Genomic DNA, 15,481 nt, shown 5'->3' with positions numbered 1-15,481 from the left:
TGGTATTAGAGCAGGCAAACACATTAAAGACCTTACAAGTATGTGTTTGTAGCGATCTGATATGAACAAAGGTGTTATCTCTATAAACGTACCACCAGTCTTCGATGACTCAAATTACTTGTGGTGGAAAATTTCTATGCGTTCCTTTCTTCAAGCGCGTGATTTTCAGTCATGGGTCTATGTAGTTAATGGCTATGATGCTCCCGTTGTGGCAGTAGGGAATGCGACCGTTCCAAAGAACATTGGTGCATACGATGCTGCAGAGATACTTGCTGCAAAGCAAAATTCCGACGGTTTGAATGCCATCATACATGTCATTACCCATGATCTTCAGCACCATGTGACTACGTGTACTCGGTCTAAAGATGCTTGGGATATCTTAGAAACCGTATTCGAAGGAAATACCAGGGAAAAGGAAGTTAGGCTTAAAAACCTTAATTCTGATTGGGAAAACCTTCGTATGAAAGAGGAAGATTCATTTGATGAGTTTAATCACAAAGTATCTGAATTTTTTAATGCATCTTTTGCATTGGGTAAGACTATTACTGAAAAGTACATTGTAATGAAAATTCTCAGATCGCTGCCATCTAGATACGATTCTAAGAAGCATGCCATCGTTGAAGGAAATAACCTTGATGCTCTCTCCAGATATATGTTGGTTGGGAAGCTAAAGATCTTTGATCATGAGCATACATCCAAAAGTGGAAAGGATGTTGCCTTCAAAGCACAAAGGAACACTAAATTACTTGACAAAAGTAAAAGTGTTTATGTCTCTGAGAATGATCTTTCTGAGACCGATTCATCAGATGAAGATCTTGACAAATCAGTTTCCATGATCACAAGAAAGTTTAGGGATTTTCTATTGAAGAGAAGTAAACGGTTTTCAAGAGGTAAACCTAGGTCGTCAATTAAACCTCACAATCGCATTTCTCCTAAAAACAGGGATGCTGAAGAGGCTGATGACGAGGGTGTGCCATAGTGCTTTAAGTGTAAAGGTTTTGGTTATTTTGCGAATGAGTGTCCGAACCGTAGAAAATACACTGGAAACAAAGGTCTTGCTGCAACCCTTGATGAAATGTCTGATCACTATGATTCCAACGAAGACGAAAAATCAAGTGTTGCATTTCTTTGTGAAGATATTGATTTTGATAATTGTAGCAATACATACATCAATCTTGATATCTTTCCCGAAGAAGACTCAACCAATCTGGAAGAAGGAATTAACCTTTTTGTTGGAAACTCTATGTTTGATTTTTCAGGTTCCACTCTGTGCCTAGCAGCTTGCACATCTCGGCGTCTAAATCATCTTATCCAGTGAGATGTTCTTATTGTTCACTCAAGGGTCATAAACTTTCAAAGTGTTTCAAGTACAAACACAAGATGAGACATGTCAAGAGACTTCAAAGAAGAGAAAATCGCCTAGAAAACAAGCTCAAACTTGTTCAAAAAAATGCTGAGGTATGTAAGATTTTATCCTCTTCAAAGAATTTGGGTTCCAAAGATAGGTCAAGACCACTAGAGAAAAGAGTATGGTTTAAAAAAATTGACAGACATGGTTCTATGAATTCCTTTCAAAAAGGGGATGGTGGACAAATTGTTGTTCACCGCAGCACAACTTGATTGTGTTATTTTCGTGCATCTTGTCTCTTGTGCCGGATCAAAAAGAGACAAGATTATGCACATCTCAAGCTTTAAGAAAAGAAAAGTAGTTTTTCTTTTTAGTTTATTTTTGCTTTGTTTTGCAAATTTGGAATTCTTCCTTTTCAATTGATATTGGAAGAGACTTACCTGTGTATTCAATAAAAGAGGGTTATTCTCGACAATTCTACTCTCTCTAGAGTTGTGAATTGTGCGTGCGTGAACCTGTGCTGTTTAAGGTTCCGTGACCCTACATCTTTTTCCTTCTCTGAAAATATTTCCATCTGAAGACTTCCTGTTGAGTTTAAACTGTGATTTCCTCTCACAAACCCATACACGTATGGAGACTCCAAGCATCATGTGTTCTGATGGAAAAAATGTTAATATGATTGTTAAGCCATCAATCATGAAGGAAAAAGAAAAATCTACGTTACCTCAAACTTTGAAGAGAAAAAGAAGGAATGTGAGGAAGCCAAGAGCTGTTCCTTCAAATTCTCAGAAGTTTGCTGATGTTCTTGAAGAGTTGAAGAAAGCAAGGAACGAGATTCAACAAATAAAGGCTTTTATTATGAGAACTCTCAAAATTCAGAAGGCCCTGGTTCGACATCATCAGCCTAGAAGGTTTGTTGGAATTGACTCCTTTCTCCATGAACCTTATGTTCCCATGGCTGTTGACGACAAGCAGTTCGGGGACGATAAAGAATTCTTCATATGTCTCAATGTCTAGTAAATCTTCTTTTTATGTTTTAGAAGAATAACTAGGGTTTGGAATAGCCATTATTGTGAGTACACATAGCTATGTCCAACGTTTTTCATCTTCAATGTTTTTAGATTTATTTATTTAAATTCTAAGATATTTGGAAGATGATTTTTTGCAATTTTAATCTTTATGATTTTATATATTGCAAATTGTTATGGGATATGTTGTTTACGTCCGTGGGCCTGTGACTGTCCCATACTTGTTCAAAAGTTATCTCTATTATGTCGGTATGAAAGTATTGATAGAAGATACAATGAACTTTTGACATTACAAAAGTTAAAGCCTTTTATGTCATTGTTTTGATGGAAGAAAGGATAAACTTTTGTTTACAAGGATTAAGTCTATTGTATGTCATTGTGCAAATAGTGATGGAAAATAGAATGAATCCTTGTCTATTCCGCAGTATTGGTCGATCTTCGATCCATAATTTTGTGCATATACAATGTTTCTCCATAAGTTTTCTTATGTTTGAGCATGACCAATTGAATTGATCATTCTCTTATGGTCAGCTTAGTTGTTGCTCCGTAAGTTCTCTTATGACGAGCATGTCCAATTGAATTGATCACTTTCTTGTGGTTAATTTAGTTGTGTAATTCCAGTTGAATTAGTCATGGGTTTTCTTGTGGTTAATTTAGTTGTGCATTTTAATTGGATTAATCATGAATTTTTTTGTGAATAATTCAATTGTCTACTTTGGACTCAAATTCATGTTTTCATGTGATTTGGTTATGTCTAAAGAAATCCTTATTTTCTTGTGAAAGTAAGGTCCATTTTGTTGTTCTTTCGGGAATGACATTTTATGGGGGAGAGTTCTTTTTTGAACTTGTGCTTAATTGCCAAATGTTTGTGGGGAGTGTGGCTGTGGAATATTATAGGGGTTATCTTGTATCTTTATAAACTCCTTGATGAATGCATTTAGTTTCGGCTTTATGATGGCATCTAAATAAGTTGATATGGTATTCTCTTTTGCTCATGAAGTATCTCTATGAAAATTTCATGAGGATCCCACTAGTTTTCATACCTTTGCCAATTTATATTGACAAAAAAGGGGGAAAATTAATGTGTAGTGTGATACTACAAATACATATGGTTTACGGATCATTATGTAAGGGGGAGTGGTTTTCATGTCGAGATGAAGTATTGACTAAGGGGAGTGATACATATCACCATAATATTGTTGTCAAAGTTGTGATACAATTGAACTTTGATGCTGTGTAATAATACTATGACATTGTATAACAATGATTGAGAGCATTTGTTTTCTCATTGTTATCGCTACGGATCTTCAACAACTATGATGCTGACCTTACAACCTTTAGGATCATGGATTACTTGGAAGTGACGAAGATTTCGAGTCGCGTTGAAGATGCCAAGGGGATCAAACATTTGGATGAGAAGGTACAATTTTTATTTATTTTGTAATCCATATGTATTGATAGTTTTGTCACTAAAATTGAGAAAAAGGGGGAGATTGTTAGGGCACTGCTCGGTCGAACAAACATGCGTTGCTATCTCAAGCATGTTTGTCAATGTTAGTGATCAAAGCTATAAGTCTTGATTTCTAGCCTATTTATAGATGTCTCGGACTAGGAAATAGTTTGTGTTGTTGAGCTTAGACTTCACGACGCTCATCACTTTAAGACGAAGAACTACTAAGGAGAGATTGTGGAACTTCATCGACAAAAGGTATGTGGGGACTTAAACTCATCTATCACTTGGAAAGTCTATTTCTACTCTATCTCCTATATTGAGACATAAGTCGTGTTACGATATAGTTTTCTCTATACACATTTGAGATTTCGAGATGAGTATATCTCGCTTACATATTTCTCGAAATATGTGTTGGTAAGTTTTCGCTTCGACCAAGTTCATCTTATATCATGAGAAAATTTCCGAGTAACATCTTACATGGTTTGTGTGATACAATTATTTGGTATAAGACTTGGAATGTTTCGGTAATGGTTATTTCAATATCTTGAAAATTGGTTTGATGCCAATAGTGTGTGAAAACAGCTATTATCATTATAGAAGAATGTTCCAATGATTGAAATAAAGAGTTTAGAATCTTGTAACCATCTTTGGATATAAGCATAGTGTGTTTGCACATTAGTGTATAAGTCCAAAAGCGGGAGCCTAAAGTATGCATACTTGTGTGTATACAAAAAGTTTGTAGGAGACTGGGTAAGTATGCGTACACGTACGCATACTGGCGGAATTTTACGTCCGTGAATTTCTGCTGAGTTTGAAAACAAAACCAAACTCATCCGGTTACCTAAAGTACGCGTACCTGTATGCATACTGGTGGAAAGTTCACGTCCGTGAATTTCTGATGAGTTTGAAAACTAAAACAAACTCAAATTCGGTTGCTTGAGTACGCATAATTAATTGGTCGCTTTCTAAAATTGGTTTTACATGAACCTAAAACATTTATCAATAAGGAATGCAATCTTTGCAAACCGTGGCTATAATGTTCATGTATCGATTCGAGTGAATCAAACCGATTTTGTTTCAATTGTGTTCTTGTATAAATCCATGAGAATATAGCAATTGAACAACTCATTAACTAGTTTCATTTGAGTCATTTAAACTAGTTATGGTTAAGATGAATAAGGTTGATATGAGAGTAATCATAGGGCTAACCTCGGTTAACTATTTGTGAACCAACATGGTGTACACGTTTGGTACGGTTACATAAACCTAAATAAGGGTACATTTCATTAGTGTATAACAAGCTAAGTTCGATCTAACGGTTGAAAGATATTAGCTTGCTTGAATCAAGTTTTTTATCTAACGGTGAATATTGAATGCTTTGTTACCAAGGTAACTTGGATTGCAAACCCTGATTTGAAAACTATATAAAGGAGAACTCTAGCAACTGGGAAACCTAATCCCCACACCTCCCGTGTGTTACTAGTTGCATAACTAGAGTTGATTCTCCTTTAACCTTAGGTTTCTTCTCGAGAACCTGTAGGTTAACGACTTGAAGACTTCATTGGGGTTGTGAAGCGAGACCCAACTATTCTCTATGTAGTTGCGTGATCTGATCTTGCTGTTCGATTGTAAAATTGGCTTGAGATTTATATCTCCGATAGGCAAGATAGAAAAGTAATCACAAACACCTTCGTCTCATCGTTTCTGATTCCACAATAACTTGTTTCGCTAGTCGATTAAGTTTATTGTGAGATGATTGATAATACTAGGATGTTTGATAGACACATTTATGTGTCTAATATGTCTCAATTGTAAGTATTGTTAGTGCTCGATTTTGTATTTATTTTGTTATTTTATGTCTTTGTAGGTATTTATAGAGAAATAAGCTCTTGCGGCGAAATTGGCTTGAAAAGTGGTGTTTTACACCCCATGATAAAGTACTAAAGGCACCCCAAAAAATTACTAAAGGCACCCCATGGGAATGTGTTATTCGGACTCCAGCAACGGATAAGGGGCTACCACTGGATAAGGGGTGTCCTTCTTCTAAAATTCAAATTTCATTTTTGGCGGGAAAATTTTCTTCTTCACTGGCAGATTTTTGATCGAAGTTTTGAACGTGTTCTAGGGAGATTCAATGGATGCTTTTTGGTAGGAAGTTGTGATATGGCCTAGCAAACACGTTGTGGGCTTTTGGTTCGATCAGAATTAGCTAGAATCGGCTAGGAAATCCACGAGTTTCAAACAGGGAAAACACGTACAGGGAGAAGATATCCACGGGTTCTGGAATAATTTGTACGTGTTCTGATGATGTGTAATGACTTGAACGACTTGTTGGAGCGTGACAAAGATAAATAGGGATAGTTTTCACGTAATTGACAGCTGCAGATACGTGATCGAGATAAAAAAAGGAAAGAAAAATATATCGTTTACTGCCGAGTAATGGGAGAATATTTGGAGTGATTGAGCAAGATTTTATGAGGCTGTTGGGTATAAAAAGGATTCTCGAGAGTCAGAGAAGGGTATCGAGATTTTGGGGTTGAGAGGAGAGCTCAGGAAGCAGAAATCACGAGTTGCAGAAACTCGGTTCCTGCTGCTGCTGCTGAAGAACGCGAAGAACATGAATACCGATGTCCAGGAACCGTCGTTCTTCAACAGTGACAATGACAGGTCAGCGTGGGTCATAGGTGTGGGTCTTAGAACCACAACGACAATAGCACTTCTCTTTTATCGTTCTTTTGTGACGCTTCCTTTGGGTCGCACATTAGCTGTTTACACCATTTTCTCTTCTTCTCTTCATTGTAAACACCATTTGAGCAATAAATAAATATTTTAAGCGTTATTTTATCATGATGAGCTAAACCCAACACTGGGACGACGGAGGAGGGTGAATTTCATACACGGGTAAATTTATTTTATTATTTTCTATGACTTTTGCATTAATTTAAAATTGAAATATGATTTGAATTAATTGGTTGTTATTTAATTTGATGATGTATGCTTAGCTTAGGTGTTTTGATACATCATGCTTAGGACTTACAATCGATGTTTTGAGAATCTATCTTGGCAAAATCAGAGTCCATGTTAATTTTATTGAGTTTTAAATTGTCAAAGAATATATGAATGAATTCTGTGTAGTGAATTCGGACAAATCCTTAGTCCCAGTCACTCTCGCCCATTGTTAATATTTTTGTATATATAGTTTTATTAAATCTAAAATTCCATTTCCTTCACAAGTCTGAAACGAATCTTTTTACCGCTATCACTACAATTTGAAAATTCCATCAATGTTCTTCGGGAATATAAGTCTGGTTTATTAATTAGTTCGTGTTCACCTTGATTTATCAAAAGACGGAATAAAAACTCTTGGGTATTTCTGTGGGAGACAGATTTATTCAATCCTATAGACTTTTCTGTGTGAGACAGATTTGTTTATCAAGTCTTCGACTTTGGGTCATAGAAACTCTTAGTTGTGGGTGAGATCATCTAAGGGAAACAAGTGCGTAGTATCCTGCTGGGATCAGAGACGTAAGGAGCGCAACTGTACCTTGAATCAGTGTGAGATTGATTAGGGTTCAACTACAATCCAGTCCGAAGTTAATTGGTAGTAGGCTAGTGTCTGTAGCGGCTTAATACAGTGTGGGGTTCAATATGGACTAAGTCCCGGGGTTTTTCTGCATCTGCGGTTTCCTCGTTAACAAAATTCTGGTGTCTGTGTTATTTCTTTTCCGCATTATGTTTTGTTATATAATTGAAATATAACAGGTTGTGCATTAAGATCAATCAATTAGAATATCCAACCTTTGGTTGTTGATTTACATTGATTGACACTTGAACATTGGTCTTTGGTACCGTTCAAGTAATTTCTCTTATATTCAATGGAGCTCGCAGATTTCTATTTGTTGATTGCGGATTAAATTAAGGGCTAGAGATATTAAATTCTTTGATATACTTTATTCTAGATTGAGTCTGACTATCTAGTTGATTCTCTAGAAAGTGTATTGGAGTAAGTCCTCTCAGATTGCCAAACGAATTATTGGGTGTGGTTGTTAGGAATTTTCAGCTCCCATTTCAATCACTAAAACATTCTTAGAAGACGACAATAGATGTCTCACACAAATTACTAGCTTCAAATCAATCTTCAAGTGATCGAATGATCAATACGAAACATTCCGAGTCTACATCAAATAACTGTCTCACACAAATCATGTAAGATGTTACAAGGCGATTTTCACATGATCATCTTTTGACTTTTGTTAAGAATATAAAATGAACTTTGTTAAAGCGAAAGCTTACCAACACATATTTCGAGAAATATGTAAGCGAGTTATACTCAGCTCGAAATATCAAATGTGTATAATCGAAGTCTATATAGCTATATGACTTTTGTCCCAAATAGGAGATATAGTAGATAGACTTTTGAGTGATAGATGAGTTAAAGTCTCCACATACCTTTAGTTGATGAAGTTCCACAAGCTCCCCTTAGTAGTTCTTTGTCTTCAATCGATGAACGCCGTGAATCTAAAGCTCAACTACACTTTCTATTGTAACCCGAGACTTAGCTACAAGTAGACTAGAAATCAAGACTTATAGTTTTGGCAACTAAACTTGACAAACAAGCTTGAGATAGCAACGCTTGCGAGTTCGACCGAGTAGTATTCTAACAATCTTAGGGTTTACATAGTTATCATAAATGTAGTTTGGTTAATATGGAAAGTTCATAAGATGTCCACATAATATATTTAAATATTTGCTAAAAACTTATTACTTAATGTTCAATATTTTACTTGATACTCAAGGTGAGATCCCGAAATCGAAATATCTTTTGATATTCCAAATTTACATGATTTTATATCCCAATGAATAAGTATATCTCTGATTTCTATATTAGTAAAGTATACGTTATACGCTAGTAATATTAGTTTTCATCCAAGAGAGATTTCGGTACATGAGTTGGATTACAGTTAGAATTTTAAAAAAACCGAAAAAAACATTTATTGAATATCTTTAGTATTTTTGGATTTGGTAATTTCTGATTGCCCAAACTACTTTTGGTCATTATAAATAGCGAAGCTCGTAATTCTTACAAACTTATCCCTTTGACGCACTAAACTAACCATTTGTGTGGGAAGCCCACTGGAATACTCTTGTAATACTCGTTCAACAAGAGCATATCCTACTTAGGTAAAATTTCTTATGTGCGCTTCATTTAAAGACTTCTTCAGGATCAAAGAAGCTTTAGTAGTACTGTTGGTGGGAAACTAAGAATCTTATTGTTGTTTTAGTTTTCTTGGTTATTTATTTGATTGACTAACAATAAATTTGAATCTTGATATATCTAAGTTTATTCCGTGATCCTTATCTTCTGATATAAGGTCACTCGAACTAGTTCAAGGATGAACAATTTCAGATATGTTTTTTTACATCTAGATCTAAAGATAGAAATTTGATCATCCATTGTTAATAGACTCCATTTGGTGTGTTATCGATCATTCATGGAGTCAAGTTGTATGTACATGTACTTTGAAGACTGGAGATTGAAGATTGAAGACTTAAAGATTTTTTTTTTGGTATTCTGATCTTCGTGATAACCTCGCGCATACTTGATTGAATAGGATCTGACAAATTGTTGATCTCGAATAGACTATAAAGCTTGTTGTATCGATCAGAAATCTATATTTATGTTTCTCTTTAAGATCTACTTTGATAGTCGGTAAACTAAGATTGATTATTTCAATAATCTTGATTTAGTTGATATGACCGAACAAATGAGTCCATATTGATTAAACGGAATAACCCTGGTACTTAATTACATCTCTGATTAACTTGTTGACATAGGAGATTGATAGAGAGGTTACTGAAATAGTCTATCCCTTTACTTGTTCTAATTACGATCTAAAGGAGTTGAGTAGCTGAAGTATTCACAGCATGTGAAACAACTTGAGATAGTGGACTATATCTTGAGATTCACGTGTGTAAACCAGATTGCTTGTAGGCGCAGAGATACCGAAGGAACTGAGTAGTATATGAATTTGTTGTAGTCAACTTGTATAGCGGCTTAATTCTGAGAGTATTTAAGACTACATTAGGTCTCAGGGGTTTTCTGCTTTGCAATTTTTCCCGTTCTTGTGTGTTGTGGGATTTACTTGTACTTCCGCATTATATTGCTTTGTCTTTATAATGAAAGTATAAATAAACTCGTAAATTAATAAACACTTGTTTTGATCCCAAAGATTGGTTCGGAGTCAAACTTTTGTTATATACCAGGTGTAAATCTTGCTTAAGTAATCTCCTTGACATTTCGTGTCTGTATTAGATTATACAACACATCTCTCGCATAGGTTGATATCGAAACGACTGTGGTGTACTTGGTACCATCGTCATTTAGGTTTCAAATGAGGATCATAATGAACTATGAATTAAGAGATTATCAATACTGTAGTTGCAGGAAATCCTACACTACACCCCTCATATTATTTCATTATTGATCAGCTCATTTTAGGTTTACACTCTTAATTTTATTGATTAATTTTTGAATGTTCTTACAAGAAAGATAAAGAAGTCAAGAATGATCTCTACTCTGAACTTTCTCTCTCCTATTTACTTGTTTCTTACTCAAGAAAGATCTCTCTCTCCTTTACAACTCGAATGACTATTTATAAGGAAATACATAGTGGATGACATCTAATCTGTCCATTATTTTTGTATATGGTTTGCGACATTCTCGCAACCTTACAAATGTTAACTTCGCAAGCTCTCTAATTTTCGCAAGACTATCACATCTTTCTCATGATCCTTGCTGACGTTGTTTCTGAAATTGTTCTGCGACGCTATTGTGCAATACCATTGATAATTTCGCTGAGATATAATTGTTGCGAGAATATGATCCTACATCTTGCCTCTCTCATATCTTCTCTGCAAAGTAGAGAATGATGTGAGAAATGTCGCAACTGCTTATATTTTCATATTCCACATTTATCACACGTACTCTCTCTCTTCAATTTATTTCTTGACACGTCTTCTGTAACCGCTACTTTTCAATCGCTCACGTCTCTTCGTCTTAATGGTGTTTATTTCTTCGAGAATTAAATTTTCTTTATATACTCTTATCCCTCCCTCTTTCCACTTTTCTTTTTACTTTCTCTTCTATTTTTATTCTCTCATCTCTGCAACTCTGTCATTCTTCTGCAAATTCTGCTGCTGTAATTTTTTCATCCTTCAATTCTTTTACTTTCCATACATTCCCATACCCTTTATTCAATCATGGATCCAAGTGGTCATAGATATGAGAAGAATCTACAAGATGTCCAAAAAGATCTTGCTAATAAAAGTCTTACACTCTCCCCCATTCCTGGTGTGAATGCCAAATCAATTCTTTCTGTCAAGCTTTTCTCCAATCAAAATTGTGATGATCAATCAATCATAATTTTGCTAGGTCAAATTCTCGCAGGTCTCCCTATTCCTCTTTATAACCCAGACATTCCTTTATTTTATGAAATTCTCGCTCATCCGGGATTTTCGCGAGCCATTTTCCAACTAAGTGGGGATTGCATCCGTCTGATGCTAGAGTTCGCTAATCGTGGTGCTGGTAGAGGATCTCTTTACTCCAGAACTTAGGGATCCAAAATTCGCAACCTAGAGATAGTTGCTGAGAAGTATACAGTGGCGAATTTCTTTGAAAACTACGAACTTATCTCCATGAAGAAAGAGAATACTCGCTGGGGTATTCGATTAAGAAGAAAGATAACATTGATGAAGCCAAAATTCTTATGCAAGATATTGACTGGCATTCTGGTAAAAACACAACTCCTCGCCAATCCAAAGATGACAAATGGTGTGTTCCTTTAATGCTAAAGGGTCCTACATTGCTGGATCAAACGTTCTTCCTGCGAATCTCGCTGCATATCAACCTTGGGTTTTCTCCTGGCCGAGAGGATAAGAGGTATACTTCTCCCCTTTAACTCATTTTATACTTTTTATTGATTTTCTATTCTGTTCGCTAACTCTTGCGATATTCCGCAGATCCAAAAACTAAAAGATAGTTATAACAGGACTGGAAATCTGTACTCTGTTAGCTCTTCTCTCATACACAATGAGGTAAGAAATTTTCTTTTATGACTTTAAATAGTACTGTTACTTCCATGCTTCCATTTCTTTTATTCTATCTGTGTGTGAAGGTTATTGCTGAAGTAGAAGAATCTGTTGATGCTGCGAAGATTGGTGATAAAGGGTACTCTTCTCAGGAAAAATCAACTGGTCCTCCAAAGAAAAGAAAGTTTTCTCCTTCTCCTTCAAATGTTCTTCCTAACGAAAGTTATGAAATGATAAGGGTGATGAAGATAACGATGATCTTGCTGCAACTGAAGATTCTCCACCTGAATCTTCTATGGCTAAGCTTTCTGGCCTCTTTTCTGATTCTCTACAAGGGATGGGAGATAGCCAATTCGCAAATACCTGCAAAGCTCTCGCTACCCTTTGTGATGTCCCTTTACTGATGGTGATAACTCTCTTCACGAGTTTCTAGATCAGTGACTCCCGACTTCTTGCATTCTCTCAATAGTTGGTATACTTTTATCTTTTTACTTCTTCATTGTTATAACTCAAATCTCTTTCTATATTAATATTTTTTATTTTTTTCGCAGGCTGGAAAAGCTTCTTTTGCGTTGCCTCAGATCTAGAGAGAAGACGCGAAAATCTTGAAAAGAAGAATCTTCAATTTCGCAAAAGAATGAAGAATTGGAAGTTGAAGTTAAAGGTCTTCGCGAGAAAATAGACAATTAGAAATTGATTCTTCCTCTTATAAGAACAAAATTTCTAGTCTTCAACAAGCTAATAATCAGCTTTACGGTATACTTTTCTTTTCTCTTTATTCATTCATCGTTGTCTTATTTAAATGATCCTTTTTGCAGACATTTATGGTCTTTCTGATGAAGCTACCCTTCTTCGTTCATTTCCTAATGCCTTGGATAATGATACCCTTCTTGAACGTCTTAACAATTCCTTAAATAGCTTTTCAAATGATAGAATTTCATCTCTTTCTCTAAATGAACTTAGATCGAAATTTCGCCTCTTAGAAATTGATCATAGATCCAGTTTAGGCTTAGCCAACAGATTTAAGCGTCTCCTTATTGATTCCAAAGAGAAAACCAATGAGTTAAGAACCAAATTAGCGGTCTCATAGATGATAAGGATCGTATCTCTGATCAAGGTGCCAAGGCTTTGGCGAAATTCCAAGAGGCTCTCCTTGAAGTTCAACTTGAGCGAGATGAAGCTAACCGCAAGAATATTGAACTCTGCGAAAGGGAAAATCAAATTCGTTCTCGTCTTCTCATAAGTAGTGAGGATGAATTTGTCTGGGCTGCGAAAATTTTAGATGATGCTAGAAAAGATTTAGGCGTAAATGTTAGTCTCCAAGTTGAACATACAGCCTTGATTAGAGACATGATTTCTGACAGAGAAGGTTGCTAATTGCTCTTCTTTACTAATCTTTTGCTTCTTATGATTTTCATCAAGTTAATAATTGGTTGTCTTTTGTTCGCAGATTCTGAAAATAATATCGTGAAAAGATTGAAGAACTTGAAGCTGAAAAGGAGGAACTCGCAAAGAATCTTTCTTCTCGCAACGACAAGTATTCTAGATTGAAGAATCAAATCAAATCACCATTGAGAATTTTAAGAATGACGCTATGCATTTTCGCAATCAAACCATCCAATGGTTTGTGATGATCATAATATCCCACATTCTGATCCTTGTCTTTTAGAAGAAATCCCACAGAATACTCCCAGTTTGATTATCTCTGATAGTGAAGCTGACGATGAAGACTGATAGTGATGGAAGTTCTGATGGTGATGAAGATTCTGACGCAGATGAAGAAGGAAATAAGTCTGATGAAGATAATGAAGGATTAACCAAGAAATAGTCTTTATTTCTTCTTTGATTCTTTGTAATACTTGTACATTTATTTCTTCTTTCTGTATATTTGTGTTTCTTTCATTTTGACCTGCGTAAATTAAAACAATTCTTCTTTGCAATACAGTTAATCAATATAATCATTAATTCTTGAATTTTTGAGTAAATCTCTCATATGGAGACAAATAACATTTTCTAATTTCATACATTCCCATACTTGCCTCTGTTATTTGAATCCAAATGAGAGATTTCATAAACTTTTCTTATTGTATAATTTCGCAACCTTTTGCGAAGTGAATTTTGTTTCTTTTCAAAATCTCATTCCTGTGTGGTCTTATTTTGCCTTCCTAATTAAAGGTCTTATTATGCCACCTCTTGTCATTGCGACAAAATCGCAGGACGTCCTTGCACTTTCATGCAAAACCCATTGATCTTGCCTTAACTTTTTCTTTGTATTATGGCCTCTTCAGGAATATTGCGACAATATGACAGGCCTAAATATTCTTGCGAAAAAAACCCATGACATTGCCGTCTTGCGACGAAATCGCAGGACGTCTTCGCACTTTCATGCGAAAACCCATTGATCTCGTCTTATCTTTTTCTTTTGTATTATTGCCTCTTCAGGATTGTTGCACAAATATGACAAGCCTTAATATCCTTGCGAATAAAAGCCTCATGACATTTGCGTCTTAAGACACTTATCAGCTCCCTAATGGAGGGTGCCGCCCTTATCTCCCCCTGGTTGCCCCTTCAAGGAGGCGTACTTCTACCATACAAGGTTAGCTCCTCCCATCCAGTCTTAACAACAACCAGTTGTTTTCGCAGCCTCTTATCCCTTTTACCTATAGGGCTTATGGTTACGAGACTGCACCCTAAGTGGGGTTTTCTTCGGCCGAGTGCAGTATAAGCCAAGACTTGTCAAGAATGGCAAGGACGCTTCAAACGCCCTGGCACTCTTGACTCAACCGTGTACCTCGGCGCCTTGATCAGATCTGCACTCCTTGGGAGAGTCCTTATTACCTTAGTCGCCCAACCTAAGTCATATGCTTAAGTTGAGAATCCAAGGTGCCTCTCCCGGATGGGCTTTATTGACCCCAAATCTCCATGACTCAGGTTCCGGTGGCGGTGTAGCCTTTCCCTGAGCATGTAACAGGTACCCCCTAATATGACGTACTTTAGGTCTTACATTTGCCTCTTGCGAAATTTATTCGCGAACTAGGGTGTACGCCATAAAGGTTCGCCTCTTTCTCTTTTGTCATTCTTTCTGATTATTTTCTGTAAAATTCATTATCTCTGCGAGAGTCTCGCAATTCATATATTGTATCTGAATTTCGCAATCTCAATTTTGTTGTTCAATCAAATGTATTTTTGAGAATTTTACTTATTGCGAGATTATCGCAACAACTTAATCATTCATACATTTCTTGTTTTTATTACTTTTGCCCCCTCTGCTTCTTTATGATTTTCTGCTACTCTGCTTCCTTGGTAATGGTATGTTCATCCTTTTTATCCTGAGCTAGCATTATTTTGCAACATCTCTTCTCCTTTCTTTTCGATTGTATCCACCATCAACTTCTCACTGCTTTGTACATCCTGATTTGGTCGCCAGTTTCTCTTTGTTGATCTTCCTCGCAAGATTCTATCTCAGTTCAACATTTCTTTCCTTCAACCCAATCTCCCCTTTATGATTCCTACACCAACGTTGGGGTGAGGGAATTTGATGCATTGGATGGAAATTTGAAGCTA

This window comes from Papaver somniferum, chromosome 4, assembly GCF_003573695.1.
Source record: "Papaver somniferum cultivar HN1 chromosome 4, ASM357369v1, whole genome shotgun sequence".
NCBI lineage: Eukaryota > Viridiplantae > Streptophyta > Magnoliopsida > Ranunculales > Papaveraceae > Papaver > Papaver somniferum.
This window is presented reverse-complemented; position numbering follows the sequence as displayed.